This window comes from Euprymna scolopes, chromosome 4 (genome assembly GCF_053919585.1).
Source record: "Euprymna scolopes isolate OS-2025 chromosome 4, ASM5391958v1, whole genome shotgun sequence".
Classification (NCBI taxonomy): domain Eukaryota; kingdom Metazoa; phylum Mollusca; class Cephalopoda; order Sepiida; family Sepiolidae; genus Euprymna; species Euprymna scolopes.
In genome coordinates, this window is record NC_136485.1 from 124,689,659 (window position 1) to 124,713,247 (window position 23,589).

The window sequence follows — 23,589 nt, forward strand, 5'->3', positions numbered from 1 at the left end:
TCGCAACTTCTCTTCTGTGGGAGAGAGGTTGCAGGGTAGAGAAAAGGGCATCGGCCACTAAGCCACGAAGTCTATTTTGTACTTACCTTACTCACCTGCTGCTCATTGTCTGTGATATTCTTGCAGCTGAAATTAGAAAGGGAACCAACATTCGCATGATGACGACCAAGTTCCCCATGCTGGTCACTGAGGGAGCACAATACAAAGAATGCAACTCTTTAATAAAACAGGGATGGAACTTGTAGTTAGTGGTGCTGGTGCAGTCTGCAGTCTGCACTGCAGACTGCACAGTTGTGTTTACAATTCCTCTACAACTATCGTCGCATTTTTAATTTTTGTAATAATATTATAAATTTTGTTACAATAAAAAAAAAATTATTTTTTTTAAAAAGTCACCGCAGCTTTAAAAGTTTGATTCTTTGTATTTTTAAGGTTAAAGACTATTTAAAAAAAAAAAAAAATCACCATAACTTTTTAATTTAAAAAAATGCCGCAACTTCTTTTTTAAATGTTTTCGTTTAATGAAAATACCTTATCAACTTTGTTACGTTAAAAAAAAATCGCCGCAGCTTTCTTTTTTTAATGTTTTGATTTAATAAAAAAAAATGTATCGTCGAATCGAACGTTAAATTATAAGATGAAAAAAAAAATGAACGAATCTCTTAGTAAAAGAGAGTTGTCTCCTTCTGTTCAGTGAAGTATTGTAAAACAGCATTTTTTTTTCAAGGGAAATAACTCTTGACAAGAATGTCAAGAGTTATTTCCCTTGGGAGAAAAAAGTGCTTTATATATCATGTAAGGGAAAGGTGGTAAAAATTTACAGAGATAAATGAGAGGATTGAAAATAATGAATGGAATCAATAAAAATTTGATCACATACGATAAGCGTTTATGAAGAGCTGAGTTCTTCCCAGTTTTTCTATTATTATGGTATAATTGTGTTAGATTAGAAATTGAAAAGGAACGTGTTGACTCAAAATATTTTCAACCAATGAAAATCGCTCCAAACCCCAAATGCTAAAGTGTGAACTTCGAAATTCCTATGTGACCTGGTTAACAAAATTAGTTTTTTTCTACAAATTTCAAGTCAGCCTCACGTTAAATAGAACCTGAAGAACGTACACTCACCATTGTCTCACCCCCCCCCCTGCTTTTGAAACCAGGCAAGGCAAAATAATATACAATGACTCACATACCAACCTTCTTTGTCTCACAAACACATTCTTATGCACTAGCAATAGCCAAGCAAACAGAAACAAATTGCTACTCACAACCACACACACACTAACAAGAGCAAGGTAAACTAACACACCTACACACACACCACGCTGCCAAATACTCACATATGCACATTACTTACATACACATGTTATTCACACTGTGAACATTTGACTTGTGACTCAGTTTTCTATATCAAACACGAATTTGCATAAATAAGCATTCATTAATTGAAAATACTTTTTGTTCTCATAAAATTGTAATATAAAAATGTTTTGTTATAAAAATTTTGCTTTGTTTTATTTTTCAATTCTTCATTTAAAGAACATTGTTTATGTTTTAGTTAGCACTTACTAACTGGTGACCCTTCTATTATCTCTTTGTTTCATTTATTTCCCCCCCCCCTCCTTGGATAAAGCACTGTCATAAGCAATTTCATCTGCTACTTGCTTGGATGATGCAAAGCTCCTTGTTTGTAAATAAACGAACAAATCAAACAATGTAATAAGTGATGTTCAAATGTTTATATAAAGAAATATTTGAGGAGGTCGTTTGTGAGCACTAATCCTATGGACTAGAGAGACGGACTGCAGACTATCAACTTGATGGTTGACGGTTCGGTTGGGATGGGTGCTAGTCTAGCTGCACTGAAGAGCTGTGATACAGTTTGTATATGGATGACTATTATATATATATATATATATATATATATATATATATATATATATATATATTTTATTTACTGTTTAATTTTTAATTTTTCGTTTATATGTGTATATGTACTGTGTGCATGTGTGTATGTGCGTACTTATATGTGTATATATTTAAAACTGACGTGGCACCTTCTCATTGGCTATACCTCCTACTTCTCCTCCTCCTCCTCCTCCTCCTCCTCCTCCTCCTCCTCCTTCCTCCCTTTTCCATTCCCCTTTTCCCCGTGCATGCTCATACTTTCTCTACACCGATGAAGACTGAAGGATCGGTCGAAAATATGTACTTGTAAAAAAAGTTTTTTAATTTTTTTTCATAATATTATTTTGTATTCCTGCACGTCACCAATTGAAAACGAATAAAGAAAAGTTATAAGCTTTTATACTTTTCGTATTCCTTTTTATACATTTCCATTCATATATATATATATATATATATATATATATATATATATATATATATATATATATATATATATATATATATACATATATATATATATATATATATAACGGCCTCTTCCGTCGATTTTGACATATGAGCTTCCACTACACCAACTAAGTTGTCAGAAATTCACACAGAGGATTTGCTTATAGTGATGAAGGCTTTGGGTAGAACCAACCACACTTTTGGGTAATAACATTTGTTGGTGCAGATGACTGCCACCGGACAAAGTATACAATTGATCGCAGGTTTTATATCAGAGTTTCCTTCTTCTAGATGCATATCTTAACAAAGACTGGGAGTGCATCTCTCCCAGTGAATTAATGCGGCCCCAGATACCAACCTGGAAATTTCTACGACTTGGTACATACAACGCCCAACCTTCTCAAATGGTCACTGATATGGTACTGACCAGGCTCAACACTCAACATTGCTTAACTTTGGTGATCTGGGGAGAACCGGTGTGTCAGTATGATTGTGGTATATATATATATATATATATATATATATATATATATATATATATATATATATATACTAGTAGAAGTACCCATCGTTGATTGCATTCAAAAACAGCCTACAGAAAATGGACTGTAATTGATGAAAGGAAAGTATGATAGGTTGTGAAAAGGAGGGGGTTGTAAAGGGATAGGTTTTGATACTCACAAAATTTTACCCTAAGCAAAATATGATGAAAGTAAAAATAATTTTCGAAAAAATATATTTTTTATATCAACTTTGTTTCCATTTGTAGCGAAGAGTGACCAACAAAATGATGTTTCCTTACAAAGAGAAAATGTTATATATATAATAATATAAATATACAAGAAATAAATGTTACCATAGTCAATAAAAGTTACTGTTATGGTCGAAAAGTTCATTGGTTTGTATTTTTAAGTAGTTTGTAAAAAAAATTTTTTTTTTAATTCACAAACCGGTTTAAAAAGAAATCAAAGTGGCAGCGACTTTGAAATGGAGAGCCCCGTTTTCAATTTGAAGGAGGGGCACCTGAGCCTTCTGTGTTAACAATTTAAGAGAGTTCCGTCAACATAAGGAATATTTATAAACATATTTTAATGTTTTCCGTTATTTTGTGCTTGAGGAATATTCGATTATGGCATGTGTAGTTTATATAAAAATTCATTTAAGTAGTTATCGCCTCAAATTTCATTTTAATTTCGGTTCGCTGAAATTATTTCAAGTAAAAAGCATTAAAAACTATTTCAAAACAAAAAAAAACATGAACTGAGATTTTACTGACTATGGTAAAATTTATTTATTCTATATTTATTTTTTCGGGTAGTTTTTGTTGGCTTTTCTGCTAAACATTCTTACTAAATAATATCGTAGAAATATCGAAAAGCAAAGAAACAAAAACAGTTTTGAAAAATAATGAAGCTTTACTTACTTTAGTAAAATAATCCGAAACAGCAAAATGGGATATTAAAAAAGTAAACACGTAATTACTTTAGTTTTTTTAAAGCAAAGAATTGATATAAATATGAATAAGAAGAAAATGGCGCCCTTTTTAAGCAGAACAGCTTCGTTTCACTTTTACAGTATTGAACGGTGTAGTATTGTGCCATCGGATTCAGGGTTGTACTATTGTAATGTAAAGAACACACAGAAAGGGTTGTAATCAACGGAATTCCTTCTAGTACACTGACAAAGAAAAGCTTAAACAGATATATGAATAAAAATAAAAAGGTTATGTAAATGTTTTTAAAAAGACACGTAATCATGTGAGCAGGATTTTTTCCTTCTTTTGACACGATAACAAGTAACGTTCTTATTTTTTATTATTTATCTATTTTCCAAAGAGTGCCACGTGCAAGTGGAGAAGGAAAAAAACAGGGTTATGCAAAATTTGTGTTGAGAATTGTCTAAAGTTCCGACTTTTTTTTTTAGCTTTCACTTTAATAAGAACGTGAATTTATGAAGTGAATTTATTTGACACAATATGATTCAACTTAAAAAGAATAAATAAAAGTTAACGTGAATTAAGATTAAAGTTAAGGTGTTATTGTGGACCCTCACACCTTTTAAAAACCTTGTTAAACTTTGTGACATATTTACATTCTATGGAGCTCAGGTGCGAATGAACACCCAATAATTTTATTATACCATATTTCTTCAAACTGAAACATAATTATCAAAGTATACTTACGCAAATAGATATGAAAAGTCTTTTTTAAAGTTTGTGCCATATTTTTTTTATTTTTTTTTTTTTTTACATTTTCACCCCAAACAAGGCACATTGCCACTCAGGTGTAGGAGGCTACCATCAGGGTCAGCAACTACTGGGGCACTATGTAGGGATTTGGGCAGCAAGATGTCGGTTCACGTTGCACTTGAAGTTCTGCATGTCAGTACAGTTAGGGAAGCAGGATCCTGGAATGGAATTCTAGAGTATGGAGTACAGGCGCGAACTCAGGCCCCACAATTTTATTATACCATCCCTATTTAAGTTGAAACATACTTATTAAAATATTCTTATGTACATCTTTATCAAACCCCTTGTAAACGTTTTTTTTTATTTTTTATTTCCATACTTTGGGGGCCAGGCGCGAACGCAGACCCCACAATTTTTATGAACCACCGTTCTGCCGGATCAAACATACCATTCCTGATCCTTGATACATCTTCTATCATTATATGTAATCAGTTTTTTAAAATAGTCAACCATATAGGAGCCTATTCGTGACCAGACACACACACACACATACACACACACACACACACACACGTTCAGCATTATATTATAGAAGATAAGATTATATATATATATATATATATATATATATATATATATATATATATATATATATATATATATATATGCATGTATTTCATATTATTCCTTAGCTAAAACATAACACTTATACCCAATTCTAATTAAATGTTGATGTGGTTATTGGCAATACCTGAAGGCACTGTCGTAATCCAAGATGGCCTTACAAAGCCAGGGACCACGCCACAAATTGGTGACTCCCCATCGTTTTGGGTAGACATACCATAGATTGGTACACCCAATAAGCACACTACATAACTGTTGACCTTCTATGTTAGAAAATGCAAAGACAACCTCTGACAACAAAATAACGTAAAAAATAACAACAAAAACCAACGAAAACCAAGAAAAATAAATAAATAAGGAAACTAAAAGCAAAAAATAACTTCATACATAATTATCAAAGCGTTTGTGCAAAAGAAAACATCCTCCATAGCATGCACAATGCACATCTATCTATAATTAAGTTTCAAGATATTAAAAAAATTGCTAAGATCCAAAAATGAATTAATAAATAAAGTAAAATTAAAGTTACATGTCCTTAAAAACGCTATATGGCTCAGAAGTTATCATTTTACATCAAATTTATGTGTGACTGTTTTCCTGCATTTATAATCTTTGTATTATTATTATTATTATTATTATTATTATTATTATTATTATTATTCTTTAATTTTTAACGCCAAACTTTTCACACTGTTTGCATGTAATCACCTAAAAAAAATAGAATCTTATTGTTTTCTTCTTTTAGGGTGAATAACATAGGGTTAACAATTTCAATAATACCTCTTTTTGCTATGTATTTTATATTTGTTTTACAAGAGTTTATTCGACAAGTTCCTACTCCCTATCAAAAAAGATTAATCGGTTCGGTAAGTTTTCAAGTGAGCAGTTAGTGTGTTTAGAGTTATTTCCCTTGCTATGAGTTATTTCCCTTGGACCGATGTTTTCTACGAATAGTAAACTAAAGAAGTTTTTCTTTCAGATAACATTTCACTGTTAATAGCTTGAATATTTTTTCTTTTTTTATTGTTAAGAGCCATTACAGAAGTTATTATTAGTGATCACTTATTGATAAAAGCAAGAGGCTTTACCTGGAGTTTGCTCGACAACAAGTCTTCTTATATTTCCAATACTCTCCTTTTATTTCAATAACTGTTGCAAATCATTTTGTGCTTGTGGTTAAATAATGAAATGTTAACTATTCTACACTTTCCTTAACGGATTGTTTAATATACTGCATTTCAAAGTAGCAATTTACGGGGACAAATTATACACACTGATATCAAAACTCGCTACTCCAGTATCCAAATCTAAATTATGTTAGTATCTAAAAAATCAACCTTTTTATTTAAACCTTTACTTTAGCGTATGAGGTGACAAGATTGCCAGCATATACAGAGAACCATATATATATATATATATATATATATATATATTCTTTTCTTCATATTTTTTTTTTTTTTTTTTTGTGCACGGGACACTACAGGCTGCTAAGAAATTAGGTTTGTATTCATTTTTAAGGAATTTAATCACAGCGTTCTCGCAACAGACGTTTTTCCTTGATCTCTCACAGACTCTGTTAGTTCGCCTTATCTAAATGTGGAGTGGTAATAAAACTCTGCAAAACTTCTCGTGGAGGTCTGCATAGTGCTCTTTAGTTACATTTTTGAGAAAGTGCCCAGAAATAAATGGCGTTGTTACAAAAGAAAAAGTGAGTTGAGTTATTACTTGTCTTCTGTTCCTTATAACATACTCGCTACAATGTGTGGGTCCCATATGTATACATGGGTAACATTATATTTTCAGTCTCCTGCAATTTTTGTGATTTTCTTTTTATATCATTGCAATTTTCTCCATTATATGTGACATGAACGATATTGTGATGCCGACAAGAAGAAAGAAACACAAAACAGTTGAAAGTGTAATAACAGCTTGTATTTCAAAAAAGGAAAAGAGACGAAAGAAGGGGAAAAAAGTGTCGTGCAGATAACTGGTATATTGCAGGAAATTATCTCATGAAATTCGTCATTTTAATGGTTCTTAGTTTTCTCATTCTCTAAGTTTTCGTTAGTGTAGTGTAGAAATAAGGAACCTGTCTTCCTGTGCTGCAGATACTAATATGAACCCTCATACGTGTCTTGCTGTATCGAGCACAGAAAGGCGTATTAACTTGAAGTATCACAGCAAAAGAAAAAAAGAACTTTGAAAAAAATGCTCACGTGAGGCTCAGTACAAGTATCCTGTGATTGGCTATTTTTTATCCAATCACAGGGCACCAAGCAAAGACCTCCATAATAATTTCAATAATATTTTTATTCTGTTTCTATTTCTAGGTATATGTGGTTGGCAGGTGTTACTTAATGATGTGGGTAACCAACACCTCATTGACATAACTCCAGAAATGACAAAGGCTATTACAGTATAAAGCATGGTCAGCTATTTCTTTCTCAGCACTATTGCAGGGCAAACTATCAAGATTGAATTTAAAAATATGCCATTGAGAGGTAATACTTTTTGCCCAATCGCCAAGTTAGAGGCTACTCAAATTTGTTAAGATATCCTAAACCTGACAACCACTGAAAAAAAAGCTATAGAAAATATAAGATAACCTTATGCTTAATCTACTAAATTTACAGTCGTTGGGCAGAGGCTTGATTCCCATGAGTTATAAGTTTGAGCGAATAACAACCAAGGCCCATAAAAAATGTAAGTCCTCCATACTAAGCATCATAAATTGACTAGAACTGATCTCACAAGGACCTGATGGACCAAAACCATTTGCAAAGCATTTTGTATCAAATTCCATCCATTTTGATCAGGGTAACCTATCTCCTGAATTTTTGCTAATTATTGTAAACATTCTGTGCTACATCCATGTCTATCCCAAATGTTGCAAAACTTATCAAGAACGTTGGTGTCATGGCAACATTCCAATCAAAGTACATAAGAGGCTGAAATTCTCATAAAACGATTTAATCGTTGGTTAATGAAGAAACGATTTCCATCACCTTGGAAAACTTTATCGGTCTGCCAAGTATATTTATACTGGAGATTGATCGTCTGCATCTCAGTACAGACTAATCAGTCTCCCGTGCATCATGAGTAAGGTGTTTGAATCCATGATAAATCAATAAGTTGTCAACCACCTCAGCAAAAACAATCTATTCAGTAATAAGCAATATGGATTGCATCTTGCTAGATCAACAGATCAATATGTTGAAAAGGGTTTTGTGTCTAGTGCAATAGATCTTGACATATCAAAGGCCTTTGGTCGGTCTTGCCACAAAAGTTTGCTCGCTATAGAATATCTAGCAATGTTTCAATTACAAAATCCTTTCTTTTATTAAAGTAGTCGTTAACAGGCAGTCTGTAGCACATAGCAAAGCACACAATGAATGGTTAAAGTCAATGAATATCATGCGTTTATTTACCACAGGAAATGGTAAATCGTAAGGCAATGGAAATTGTGTATCTGGATCGTTTCGGCACGAGGATGGACGTTTCATGAGGTTAAAGTTCAGGCATCCCTGAGATATGATGATATGCCTTAGGTTGGTCCAGGCTGTGTAAATGGGATCTAATGCACTGGATGTTGGTGGACACTGGAATAGATAGTCGGACATTGGTGGGAATTAAAACAGCTAGCTGGACATCGACGAGCACTGGAATTGGGAGTTGGACATCAACAGGCATTGGAACAAGGTGACAAATGTAGATGGGCACTGGAACTGGTGGCTGGAACTGCTGGAGTGGGTGCTGCAAGAAAAGAGGAATCGAAGCAGAAGCAGGAACTGAAGTGGTAGACTGAGAGGAGAGTCTCAGGAGGCAGACAGCAGTGGAGAGTAAACATTGTATCGCATTCAAGTGGTTTGTGAGTCGTCCTTAGAAGGGCAGTTTGTGGTTAGTCATTAAAAGGACAGTTTGAATCACTAATTGTTCGTGGTTAGTCATTAAAAGGACTGTTTAGGTGCTGTAGCTGCTGCTGCTAATTCCCTTGGATACTGATCCAGAGACTTGATAAGAGTACATCTTAGTCAGGATTGGGAGTTTCCTTGAACTCCTTGATCAACTGTTAATTGCTCAAAAGTTAATTGCTGGCTTTATGAAAAAGTAAGCACATTATTCGTACAGGCTCATTAAATATACAAATGACTATAATTAATTTCTTACAGTCAAAAATGTCTGCAGTATTTATTGACTGTATATATATAAATTTCAGTTTAAAATTAAAGTCAGTTCTTTTAGTCAAATGTGCAAAAATGGGAAATTTGTCTATTTCCTTTGTATCAAATAAGCAGAAGAAGCAGTCACTTTTCTATCAGAGTGTGTCTTTCACATGCATGTCTCTGCTGACAGTCGTGTTTGTGATGTTTCTATACAAATGGCGTGCACTGCGACAGATTAAGATCTTTATTATTCTCTCTCTTCCGATCTGAAGCACATAGCATAATGGAGAAAAAGTGTCTGGTTACTTTTAATACATTTATAACTTCTCTCCTTTCACTGCCAACGTCCAGATCTTAATATTGCCTTAACTAAAATGGATGGCTCTCTCCTTGAGGAAGCTCCCCCCCCCCTGCTTTGATAAGCTTTTAGAATTGACTTACACTCCAGATGTGAAATAGAAGACTTACATAAAATTTGTTGCTGAGGTTACTGGGAAAATGGTTGGATCATTCTTTCGTTCTAGAAAGTATCTTACTCTTGAGGCAATTCTCTACCTGTATAAGAGCCAAATAAGAAGAATTACTATCATTACATCGAGGCACTCTTTCCCGCCATGACTGAATGCAAAATTGATTTCGAAATGTAGTGGGAATGTCCTCTTCTCTTTATATGCTCTTTCGCATAGAGGAGACATTCTCTACTCGATTCTTATTTTCATTGTAGTTTCTCAACTGTGCTCTAATCTTTGGTTCTCCCTGTAAAACATTTACAGCAAAAACTCGTCTAGCTGCAACAACTGTAAATGATTTTATTTTCTTCTTTTGTGTACCTAAAACTAAGCAAAACTTCCATGAGCAAAGTTTCTTTCCAAGAATTACCCTTCTATGGAACACAGTACTAGGGGGCGGTTTCCCAACTGTCAACAATATATTCGTTTTCAATAATGTTAACAAATTCTTAACGCGCCATTGCATTGAATAATTAAATTTTCTCCAGTTTCAACCATCATCATCAATCCTCAAGATTGTTGTTTCATCGCCCAACCGACAAACTCGTTAATCCTTATTCTCAAGTGGCAGTTGGGCTTTGATAAGAGGTAACTCATTAGTATAAAACAAAAGTAAAAAATATCCTTTAAAGAATCCATCAAAAATTGGAGAATTCTCAAATCTTTTTCTTCTATATATATAAAAGGCAAAATGTGTGTGCACATTTTTTGTATGTTTGGCAAAGGCTTTTATTGACGGGCTTCTCGGGGGGGGGGGGATACTATCTTTTAGAACTGTTTATATACCCCACTATATCATAATATGTACGATTTACGAACGCGCATCGCGTCTAGATTTATTTATATCGACTTTTACAAAATTCTTGCTATTTCGGCTCACCTCCTGTGTGTTCGGCTTTTTTGTATAAAAGCGAAACTAAATGTAAAGCGAAGGCAATTGATTGGCCCTCATGCCAGGAACGTCCAGAACGCAATAAGGTTTCATCAATGTGGGTGAAACAATTGGGCTCTAAGTAGGATGCCCCCAGTATGAAAGGGTGAATGTGGTATTATGGTGAAAGAAGATACTAGTTAAGTGAAACGTTTTTTTAGAGTTCTGGAGTGACAAGGATGACCAACGACCCCCAATTTTCCCCCCTTTTAAGCTTTTTGTTCAGTTTGAAATTGCATTGTGATTTTAGCCTGAATAAAAGATTTTATATCTCCATGATGGGGGAACTCCTTATATCAGACGATGGCTGTTCAGTTGGACACTCCCCTTTTTATAGGGAGCTGGTTTTTCCCCCAACATCTTGTGTAAACAAACAACCAAAGTTGGGGAACAAAAACCAAAAAAACGGCCTCGCAGCAAAATTTAACTGCGGATTTCATTTACTCTATGGCGTGATATTTGACCGCGCACCTGTCAAGTTTTTAATCGTTAAATTGAAACGCTTTTCTGTTACTCTGCCATCCTGGCCGAACGGGTAACATGTCAGGATTTTTCTTTTTCACCTTCGCCTTAAGGTTCCAAGTTCGATCCTACCTACGAACCAAAACTTTTTTTTTTATATCTTTTACCACACGGGCGATGCTGGGCACCCCACATTGTTTTTGTTTTTCTTTTTTTTTCTTTTTTTTTTATTTTATAATATTTAAACAGTGTTAATACTTTGCCCATTTTGTTTTGATTTACCCCCAACACACAAACCTCTAAACACCCGAGCAACGCTGAGTACTTCCGCTAGTTTTAATGAAATTTTCAGTATTAATTAATCTATATCTATATATATAAAAGGCAAAATGTGTGTGTGTATGTCTGCAAAAGGCTTTTTTCCGGGGCCCGCTCGCTCGGCTCACTCATTTTTAAAACTTTTTATATCACGTCTAAATGATAATATCTAAGAGTTACAAATGGGGTCGCATGTGTATTTAATTTGCCCAACTTTTACCAGCTCGCCGCATCTTCGAAAAGCGAATGATCTCGCTGGCAGCACAAAACTAGGTCAGACATCATGACACTTCCTCGCACCTCTTTATTTCGCTTTATAAACCTTCACTTAACACACTTATCAGTTCCTCTCCCCTCATGGCCGAGATGGTTAGGTGTCGGGCTTTTTTCCCTTTCATTTCCATCTTCGAGTTAAAACTTCGGGGTTCAATCCTACCTTCCTACTAAAACTTTTCTTTGCTTTTAACCGTCCAACATTTTATTTTTTAACACACACACCTCCAAACACCCGGGCAACACCGGGTACCCCCCCCCCCGCTAGTCTATAATATATAAAAGCGAAAATGTGTGTATGTATGTTCGCTTTTTGTGTATGTCCAAGAAAGACTTTTTTCCGAGAAGCGGTCGGTCGGCTCACAACTTCTTAAAACTTTTTATATCACATAATCATAATATCTACGAGTTAACAATGGAGGTATCTATTTAATTTGCTCGACTTTGAAAAGATAAATATTCAACATTTTTTGCTTGCCACATGTGGATTAGGCTTTTTTGTATAATAAAAGCGACACTAATTCTGGCGGTATTTTTCCGGTTGCGATCACCGGAAATGTCCGAAAGCAATCAGCTTTGATCAATGTGAAAATATTCCTTGTTATGGGGAGTTGGTTTCACCACTCCCACAACATCTTGGGAAAATAAAAATTAAAAAAGCGTTCCCACAGTAAATAAAATACTACCCCACAGTCAAAGTTGACCTCATTAAGTCATTAAAACGTGTACCTGCCAATTCTAAATAATTAAATTCAAATGTGTTTCTGTTAGTATTTCGTGGTGGCCCAGTGATTAACGTCGCATGTTTTTTTTTTCACTCTTTAATTTCAACCTTTGGCTCAAAGGTTCGGGTTCGATCCTCATACTTACCTACCAAAACTTCTTTTTTTTTTTTAACCCCCCCCCCAACACAAACACCTGGGTGTTTTGATTTACCCAAAACTACACACACCTCCAAACACCCGGGCAATGCTGGGTACCCCCCCCCGCTAGTCTATATATATAAAAGCGAAAATGTATGTATGTATGTATGTATGTCTGTATGTATGTATGTGTGTTCGCTTTTTGTGTATGTCTACAAAAGGCTTTTTTCGCCGTGATTTTCAGTTGGCTCGCTCTTTCTTAAAACTTTTTATATGCTGTCTAAATAATAATATCTATGACTAAAGAACTCGGGTCGCAGCTATCTTTACCTGACTTTTACAAGCTATTTTCGAGATAATTTTTGATCGCTGCATAGCGAGGAAAACAGAAACTGGCTTCCAGCGCTAAAATAGGTCAAACATCATGCGACTTAACATTCTCTGTTATTTCGCTTTATAAACGTCAACTTAATACATTTATCAATTCATCTATTCCCGTCGAGATGGTTAGGTCGCAGGGTTTTTTTTCCATTTCCTTTTCACCTCCGCGTCAAAGGTTCAGGGTTCAAGCCTACCTTTCTACTACAACTTTTTTGTTTTCTTTTACACCTCCAAACACCCGGCCAACGTTTTTTTTTCTTAAACAGGGTTGTTTTGATCTACCTCACTCCCCGCAACACACACACACACCTCCAAACACCTAGGAAACACCGGGTACGCCCGCTAGTATATATTTATAAAAGGCAAAATGGGCGCACATATTTCTGTATGTCCAGCAAAGGCTTTTGAAGGGGAGGTCTTGGGGGAGGGGTACTATTTTTTAGAACTTTTTATATACTCCCTAGATTATAATATCTATGATTTGTGAACAGACATCGTATCTGCATTTATTTTGATCGACTTTTAAAAAATTAACGCTATTCCATCCTTTTGCGTGTTTGTTTGTCTTTTTCATTTAAATAAAATGAAACTAATTGTATTGAATGAGTTTGCCGGCTTTCCAGCCAGCACCTCCAAAAAGGCAATTAGCTTTGATCACTGAGGGAGAAACGCTGGGCACCCCCATTCGTCTATATATATAAAAGGCCAAATGGGCGGGTGCGTTTTTATATGTCCACGAAAGGCTTTCTTCGCCGTGCTTCTCGAGAAGGTTCCTTATACTTCCTATATCATAATATCTCCGATTCGAAAACGGACGGTGTCTCTATCTTTATTTTGATTGACTTTTTAAAAAAAAAACCTGATTTCCAGTGTTTATTTGTCTTTCTCGTAAAATAAAGCGAAACTAAATCGAAGCAACAAGACGTCCAGAAAGGTGATTAGCTTTGATCAATGTGGGGGAAATCCTTCATATCAGACAATTGCTATTCATTTGGACATTGCCAGAGTTCCCCCTTTTTGGAGGGAGTTGGTTTTCCCCCGCATTATAAACGATCTCATGGGGAAACAAATAAATACTCTGACAAAAAGTGGAAAGCTTAACTGGCCCCAGGTCAGGTTTAAAAGTCACTTTCATTTCTGCGCCGACTCCTATGATTAATTTCCAACTCAATGAATTCACTGTTGTCTTTGGCATAACGGTTAGCGATGATGACTAATTACCATACGTTTTCGAGTTTGATCCCACCTCTCTCTACCTTTTATTTTAATTTTTTTATTTCATCTTTGTGCCAATGTCCTCCACCCAGGAAAAAGTTAACTACTAACTCTTTTTTTCACATTCTTTTCCTCCTTCGTGGTACAGGTCCGAGCTTGCCTACTACCACTTTTTTTTTTTTTGCTCTACACACACCTCCAAATACCCGGGAAACATCAGGCACTCCTACTAGTCTATAATATAAGGGGAAAAAATCTCTTTAAATGTATGTATGTTTGTATGTCTGCCTAAAACTTTCGACAGAGGCAACAGATTTTCAGATCAGTATTATTTTGAAGCTCAACCCTTTGGACGACAAATATCAAAAAATTGACTAAAAACATTAACTCAACTGGGCACTTTTCTACAGAGAGAAGTCGCTTTTTGAATGGCATCCCTCTTTTCGATTAAGTAGCCTTAATTTGAACCTTTGCCGCTTCCGGTTTGATGATGGATGCAACAGCAAAGACGTCAGATTTTTTTTTCATGTTCTTTTTCTCCTTCGCGGTATGGGTTCGAGCCTGCCTACTACCACTTTTTTGTTTTTTTTCAACACACACCTCCAAACACCCGGACAACGCCGGGCACACAGGCTAGTCTATTATATAAATCTCACCTGTCTGTTTAAATGTATGTATGTATGTATGTATGTATGTATGTATGTATGTCTGCCTAAAACTTTCGACAGAGGCGACGGATTTCTTTTTTTTTTTTTTTTGAAGCTCAACCCTTTGGACAACAAATATCAAAAAATTGGGCAAAAACATTAATTCCTTCACCCTCAACTGGGCAGTTTTCTACAAGGAGGGTCGGGTTTTTTTTTTTTTTACATTGCTATTTTTGTAAGTCATCGTATCGGTTGGAATGACTTTACTAATTGCAATTTTCCGGACTTCCAGTTACGTCATGGAGTAGGGGTAAGACCTCAGGTTTTCTTTCACTTTTTATTCTATCTTTGCATCACAGGTTCGAGCCTGCTTGCCTGCTACTAGTTTTTTTGTTTTTTTTTTGCTCCTCCAAACACCCAGGCAACGTCAGGCACCCAGGCTAGTTAATAAATAAAGGCTAATATATTCTATTTCTCTTTATCTATCTGCCTGTCTATATGTCTGTCTGTTCCACTTTTTTCTCAGAAACTACTAGATTGATATGGCTGAAATTTTTTATGGATCTTTGTTATGATAAGGTACAGTGAAGTATTATTGTATCCATGTCATGCACAATTTAGGGATTAATAGGATTAATTGAGATTAGTCACCACAATACCACATTTGCTCAAAAAGTTTTCTCGAAAATTACTGGTCCGATCTGGATGAAATTTTGTATAAATTTTTGTTATGATAAAGTGCAGCGAATTAAGTATTATTATTATTATGTCCGATGCACAGCTGGAGAGTAATGGCGATTAGTATTTAATACAAAAAATTACCACAAATTTAACCTTATTCAACCATCAATTTAACATAAAGCATTCATTCTAAATCAATGGGCTATAACTTTTGCGAGTTTTTAACACGCTAAAAAGTATAGTAAAATATATATTCTATTAGAAATAAAATGATATATTTTTAAGTCACTTAAATTATTTCACTCCTCCTTTATTTCAAGGGTGAAATACGTCTTATGTTAAGCATAGGCGAAACTCAGTAACCAGGTTTACTTTTTATGCACTTTTCTATGAGGACAATTTCAATTGCATATTTTTATGAAATTTAAAACATACGTATAAGAGAGCTTTCTAAACGTTCAGTTTCTTCTGACAATATTAAGCACAGTGAAAGGCATAATATGATTCTGCCGCACGGAATTGGAAAGTGTGAGTCATCTAGTATCAAGTTGCAAGGTTCTTTTAGGGGATGGCTACTACACAGCGAGACATGATGGAGTATGTAAGTACCTCCACTGGACCATCTATAAAAAATTAAACATCCAATGTAGCAGCAAATACTGGGAACATCAACCTGAAAGAACAGTTAGAAATGACTTATATGCCATACATTATGCCCATGTAATCCATACAGCCACCTACCTTGAAAATGCTGCTGTGAAACCTGACATAGTTATATGGAATAAGTCAGAGAGAGTTGTAACCTTGGTTGAAGTGAGTGTCCCTAATGATGGAGGTCTGAACAGAGCTGAAAGGGAGAAACAGACCAATTATCAAGGTCTCATGTATAATATGAAAAGAAACTGGAGTCTTAGGGAGATATCAATCATACCAGTGCAACAGTCCTACCTAACTAATATTCCTGATAAACCAAGTGCAAAAGAGATCCAGACAATTGCACTTAAGGGAACAACGAGGATACTAAAAAGAGCTCTCGGTTGGTTTCAATAAAAAGCAGGGCAATGTTGGCAGCTGGTTTCGCTTCCCCAAACCCCAATGTTACAATCTTTAAAGAAAGAAAATGAACATCGTGTAAAATGATTTAGTGTTATGTTACCTCTTGGCTAACAGGTTGAAGTGACATTTCGGTACATCTTGCAAAGTTCATGACCTCGATCTCGTGTGTACATATGAATGTCACTTTGAGAGCCCTGATCATCAGATATATACTAGCGATGTACTCTTTACTATTTAGCATTCCTTCCAGCCTTATATGAAACTAGCAGGCCGCCCCCCTCCGGCATTGCCCGGTCGTAAAATACATTTAAGTATGATATTTTAATTCATGAATATTTCGTATTTGTTATTACAGAGCCAATTTCTCTATTGGTTATTATATTGTACCCAATATATAGTAGTGATTTCAAAAGTTTAAAAACAAAAATGACTTGGATGTCATCAGCTAGAATCGAACCCAAAACATTTAGCTCTCCGGCAGTATTCACTATCATATGACCTGAGGACAGATGGATATCAAAGCTTCAAAAATTAATGCAGTTTAATATATAAATGAACGCCTGCTAAGTTCTAATTTTTCCTTCTTAGCAGCTATTTCTACCGGCTTAGAACCAAATCGAATTTGTTCCAGAGGTCCATGTATCAAGTTTCAAGTTGGTAGACCAAAACATTGACAGAGCAGTTTGGTAGAGACCGTTTTTTGTTTTATATATGCATACTAGCAGGCGGCCCGGCGTTGCCCGGTCGTAAAATATGCATAAATATTATATTTAATTCGTACAGAAACTGAGACATGTGCATGCGAGTATTATTATGTTTTTTTTCTAAACAGTTCACTTTTGTCAGTAAAAAAAATACTGGAATTGAGATCGAAACCAAAACCTAAAGACAGTGAGTCAAATACGATGACCATTAGACTAGCTTGACACGATCTTTACCAAGTGTTTTCTAACCTACTTATTCTTATCATAAAAATCTGTTATGTTTCACGGCCACACATGAGCATTCATGAAACAGTTAACAACAGTTAAAAAATCCGATGACTCCCAAGTACCAATTTTTCAATTTTTACCCTTTAGCAGTTCTTTTTCCCCGATGAAAACTAATTGGAAGTTTTCCACATGTCTGAATATCCTATATACCAAATTTCAAGTCTAAAGATAAAAAATTCGTTGGGTATATGCGTTGAGAACCGTCATCACGCACACACGCACATTCTCACTTTTATAGATATATAGATAAATATAAAATCTGCTGTTTATGTCAGCTATTCAGTAATCCAATCTGTAACCCATTTATCGCCCCACCTCGCCCCACCTCGCCCCCACCTCTTCTGATCGCTGGTAAACAAGTAAAAATTTACATTTACAAACGCCAGCAAAATTTAACAAAAGAAATTCTACAAATTGTCTTTTGCTGAATAAAAAACGACTAAAAAAATGTCTGCTCATATAAAATGACATTTTCCCCTTCTTTTCCTTTAACCATCGAGTAAGCATGCAAATGTTCTGAATTCATTGTGTGTGTGTGTGTGTGTGTGTGTGTGTGTGTGTGTGTGTGTGTGTGTGTGTGTGTGTGTGTGTGTGTGTGTAACAATATATTTCTCTTAAACTTTGTGCGTGTGTATCTAATTTCTTTTCTTTTTCTGGAGTGCGTGTAGTATGTGAGTGTTCTGACTTCGTTGACTGTTTGCTGTGTCATTGCATTGTCTCTCGAATACACACACACACACACACACACACATGCATAGGTTTACTCAATAGCTAAATAGTGTAATACTAGAGCATCATATTCATTTAATATATTATTATATACACTACATCAAATGCAAAGTGATCTGTAGCAGACAAAAATTGCCTCAATAACTGGCAGAGGCGAAATCTCATGGCTTGAGATTTAAATCTTTCATCTTACTGGCTTGCCCAATCACAAGCCAGCTGCCAATCATGTGAACGAGTGTATAAAAGGCGAAATCGACAACGCTCTTTCTCTTTCTCCCTGCTCTGGCTGGCAACACACCTTTCCGGGGGGGGGGGCGTTGACCCCTGGCTAACGTAAGTACCACGAGCCAACATGATATCTTCACACCCGACTTTTTTCTCATGCTACGGGACTCTTTAATCCTTTCTCCAGAACACATGGTACACACACAAATTTTCCTTTCAAGATATAGGACTACTTACGTTGATACATAGACTAGACGATGCTTTGGCCGTAGGCAGAGGGATACATAAGCAACCAGAATGCAATCCCACAATTCCCTGTCTTTTCTCGATCTCTTTTTCGTCCAGACAGCATGAGGTGAGCACATGTTATTTTCCCTTTCTGTAAACGAGAGGGGGGCATCCCCTCTCTCTCAGCACTAGTTATGGTTAGCTAGTTCTAATTGTGGAAGTTAGTTATCATTTGTAAATTGTTTTTGTAAAAATATTGTAATATTTTCTTGTAAGAAAAATAAATAGTTAATTTAGTTTCTCATATATATTGCAACCTGTGTTGTGTGTTTTTGTGTCTACCTTAAATGTCTGCATTAAAGAATGAAGCGGGCCTGAAGACAAAGAAGGTTCCAACCAGAATGCCACCAGAGTGATCTTGAGAGAATGAAGGAGTCACACAGCCACATCCAACATATCAGGTATGTTTTTCCTATTGATATTCAGACCCTAATGACTGACCCATCATCACGGGATCGTTTCTAAGACATTTAGTGTAACACATGGGTCGGTCACGCACAAGTTATCGGCTGATCGTGTTATATAAGGAATTTTATTTCTCGATAAGGCACAAAAGATAGATAAAGCCTTGAAGAAAAAGGAAATAAAGTAAGGATCAATACAAGTTAATCTGCACATTTATATTAGGTTTATTTGTAGTTGAATGAACAATCTACATTGATGGAAAATCATATTTGTTATTATGCCAGCCTGTTAGGGTATGCGGTATTAAAATCCCACAATTCAAGACTATGGGTGTAAATATACAAACCTACTGTAAAATAAAAAGAATACCTCATATAATGAAAAATGTTCATTGTGACACAATTTTTCCTTATTTGGAGCGTTACCTTCATTAGTTGGACCGCTGAGGAAACCTCATTGGTTAATAATAAAATACCTTATACTTCTTTTTAACATTTTAGAAGTCTTGATGGTAGACCGAAACAATTGTATGCTGCTAATAAAATAAAAAAACTTTGTTGAATTTGTGAGAGGTTGATTCTCTTTACATTTGATGTGGTGTTTATAAGAATATATTAATGTGTGTGTGTGTGTGTGTGTGTGTGTGGTCCCGCAAAGGTCCATAAGAAAAACACAGCTCTGTAATTAGTGGGAACAAAATATACTCAACAGAAAGGCAAATACGACAAATAAAGAGCATGGTTATACGTCAGTCCGACTGCCAAATGTACATGGCTTGTGCTTCACTTAAAGTGGGCATTTTTAGCAAAAACTAGCAAAAAAAAAAGAAGGTGAAAAAAATCAATATACAACAAATAAATGTTATTAAAGGTAAGATAAGTTATTCTTCTTATGGATAGATTTGTTGGGGAGGGGGTACCATATTTTAAAGCGTTTGCTGTTTCAAAACAAACTGTGTTTCCACTATTTAGTTAGAACAAAAGGAATCATGACTGCCATAAGTATTGCTCAAGGACTTTTTATAATCGCTCAAAAATCAAAAAGTAAACATGATTCTGAAGGAACATATTTTTGCATGATTGGTGACATTTTTTTAATAAGTTTCTATCAGTATTTTGTTTAATTTTCAATTTTTGAGTAATTATCAATGATCCTTGTGCAATGCTTAGGGCCGCCCTGTTTTTTATTATAACCGAACAGAGTAGACACTCAGTCTGCTTTGAATTTTAAAAACTCCTTAAAATATGTTAAAACACAAAAATCTTAGCCAGACAGGTACACGAGTAACTTATCTTGCCTTTGGTAACAGTTATTTGTTGCCTATTTGTTTTTTGGCTCCCTTTTTGGTTCTATGAAGTATAGTTAAACATACCCCACCCAAGGTTTTTGTAACACATCAACGACGCTTGTGAGTTTATGTTCAAAGCAGTTAAATGAAATGTCCTTTCGAGGTAAAGAAAAAAAGAGCAAATAGTGGTGTTGTTATGTCATAAAAAGTACATTTTTATTTGGGCCAGACTGTAAAGAGATTAGAGAGATTACAGACAGACGATAGTAAACTTATGACAATATGTTTTGTATCAGATTGTAATATTTGTTTATTGGTTGTTATAATTGACAAAGTGGATACAAATATTAGCTTGAGAGGAATATTTTATTTTCTTAGTTTTTACATACTTTTAGAATTCTGTGTCTGCTCTTCGCAGGACATGTGTGACAACGTATAAGCCTGGAGACTGACTGTCCAATCCTTTTTAGGTCAATTATCGGTCAAAGAGAGAGAGAGTGTGTGTGTGTGTGTGTGTGTGTGTGTGTGTGTGTGTGTGTGTGTGTGTGTGTGTGTGTGTGTGTGTGTGTGTGAGCAGCAACAGCAGAAGAGAAAAGGGAATAGATTTTTGGGGTATCTTGGTTAGTGGAGTTCTTTTAGAGAAAGAGAGGATTAAAGAAACAATGTCTTTTCTTCATGGTAGTAGTATGTGGCCTGAGGTCACTTAGGTTCACTCCTACAAGATATTATTGCAAACTGGTGAGTTGAGTAGAGCCATCCAAAGATATTTGATTTGTACAACTGAACACCCACTGTTTTCGTAGTGAGAGATATCTCTGTTAATATGTTTCAAAAAATGTATTCATATGCCAAGTCATTTCATAGGTCAATGGGTTTATTACTCAGATTGGACACACAGTTTGTTTTGAATTAAAAAAAAAAACCCTATAAAACCTTATACAGGTCATGGTGATAAAAATGGCGATGATCCAATTAATAAACCCCAACAAGTCTTTAATAATATTAATGCCCATGCTTTAGTAATAACTAGGTTCAACTTAATTTAAAATACAAAATGGAAACTTATCCAGATAGGTAGAAGAGTAGTTTATCTTGCCTTTGGTAACAATTATTTATTGTATATTTATTTCTTCACTCCTCTTTTTGTTTTGTTTGTTCTTGTTAAAAAAAAGGACCCAAAACGTATAAATAAACACACTTTTGAATTGCATAATAGTAATTTTAGCACTTTTTATATTTATTATTTCTACATATTTCTCTCGGTCTATCTCTTTGTCCATTCCACATTTTCTTGGAAACTACTAGACGGATCTGGCTGAAATTAAAAGTCATCAGGGGATGTCAAATCCTGGTGAAAATGAACAAACAGTGCAGTTTTAGGCCTTAACATATGTAAATTTCAGTTTCTGCACTGTGCAAAAAAAAAAGAAATGACTAAGTCCATCATTTGCCTCCCTCCCATTTAGCCCCAAAAGTCCCCAAAGCCTTAACATATTTAAATTTGAGTTCAGCACCATGCAAAACTGCTAAATAGACATAAACAGAAAATTTTGGACAAATATGGTAAAATAGTTCCAAAAATGGAGTGTTTTTATTAGCCCTAAAAGAGCCCCTGAGGCACACCCAAGAGTTATCGTGAAGTATAGACAAACAAAATTGTATGGAAATCAGTTATTTACAACTTTTCAGAAAGTTTTATAAAAATCCAAGGTGTCAATTTATAATAAGCAACGGAAGTGTCAATTTTAGCTATTTTAACCTGAAAGGAGGGCAACCAGAGTTTTCCCGGAAAATCCGTTCTGTTACTTTTTTACTGATATCATGTTTAATGTTTGTGCAAAATTTTTTTAAATTCCAAGGCGTAGTTATTGAGAAAAGTGCAGACAAACGAACGGACGAGGGTGAATTTACAAGTCCCCTTCCTTTTGTCAGGGGACCAAAAATGAATAAGATGCAGAGAAAAACGATGATGTAAGTTAGGTTTACTTGTCAGTTGGATATCGGTAGTCACATATGCCTCGAGAGTATTTGGCTGTTGATTAATATAGTATTTGGAAGAGTCCATCAATGGGTAGATAATGGTCTCATAACACTCCCCCACTTTCTAAGAGTTTTTTTTTTTATTTCTGAAGAAGAAAAAAATACTGTTTAGTATTTTTCCTTTTAGGATCTATACACAGAGGATCCATAAAGCTCCTTTTCCTGTTTGAACGTCGAACCTCGAGTGAAACCTGGGATGCATTGAGGTCAAAATTCTCCAATATAATATCAATTGACTCTTCGCAAATTTTGGGGCAGTGAAATGTTCAAGTCTTTAAGTTGGCATTTTTTCAACTGATTTAGATGGTGGTTATGTATGTTCTTGGAGCCTCGGATGATGTAAACTAACTTTCCCACTCTTTGTTTCACTGTGCCCACTTCACAACGGTTTTTAGGAAGGCGACTGCCTTTTTAAATCTTGTTCATCTCGGAATGAGTTTGTCGAACACCATTCTTATTTTCCTTGCAGATATAGTTTTATGTGGGCGAGCATTTCATAGGTGTATTTGTGTTAGGAGTTATTCTGTACACTTGCTGAAACCTTTGCAGCGCTCTATCTGTCAGCGTGTCTTGTGTCTTTCTCAAAGCTCTCTTCAAGGTATCCAGGAGCCTAACCATTTGACCTTGGATGGTACTGCAGAGTTGTGATGTGATTCACCTGATATGTATCACAGAATTGCTTGAATCCATTAGACATGAACTGTGTCCCATTATAAGTAACTATACACAAGCCAAAGCAAGCAAATAGTTTGTGTGGAACCCTATCATGCAACTTGTGGTAAGTCTTTTACATTTCAGGACTGCTGGATATTTAGTATGGCTGCTGATGACAATGAGATAATATTGGTCATTCAAAGGACTTGCAGTTGCTGGTTTGCATGTAGTTGTTGCCGTTTTTGTTGTGAATGCATGTGATGTGAGTTTTTGGATTAGTAGAACAGTTGAGTTAGCAG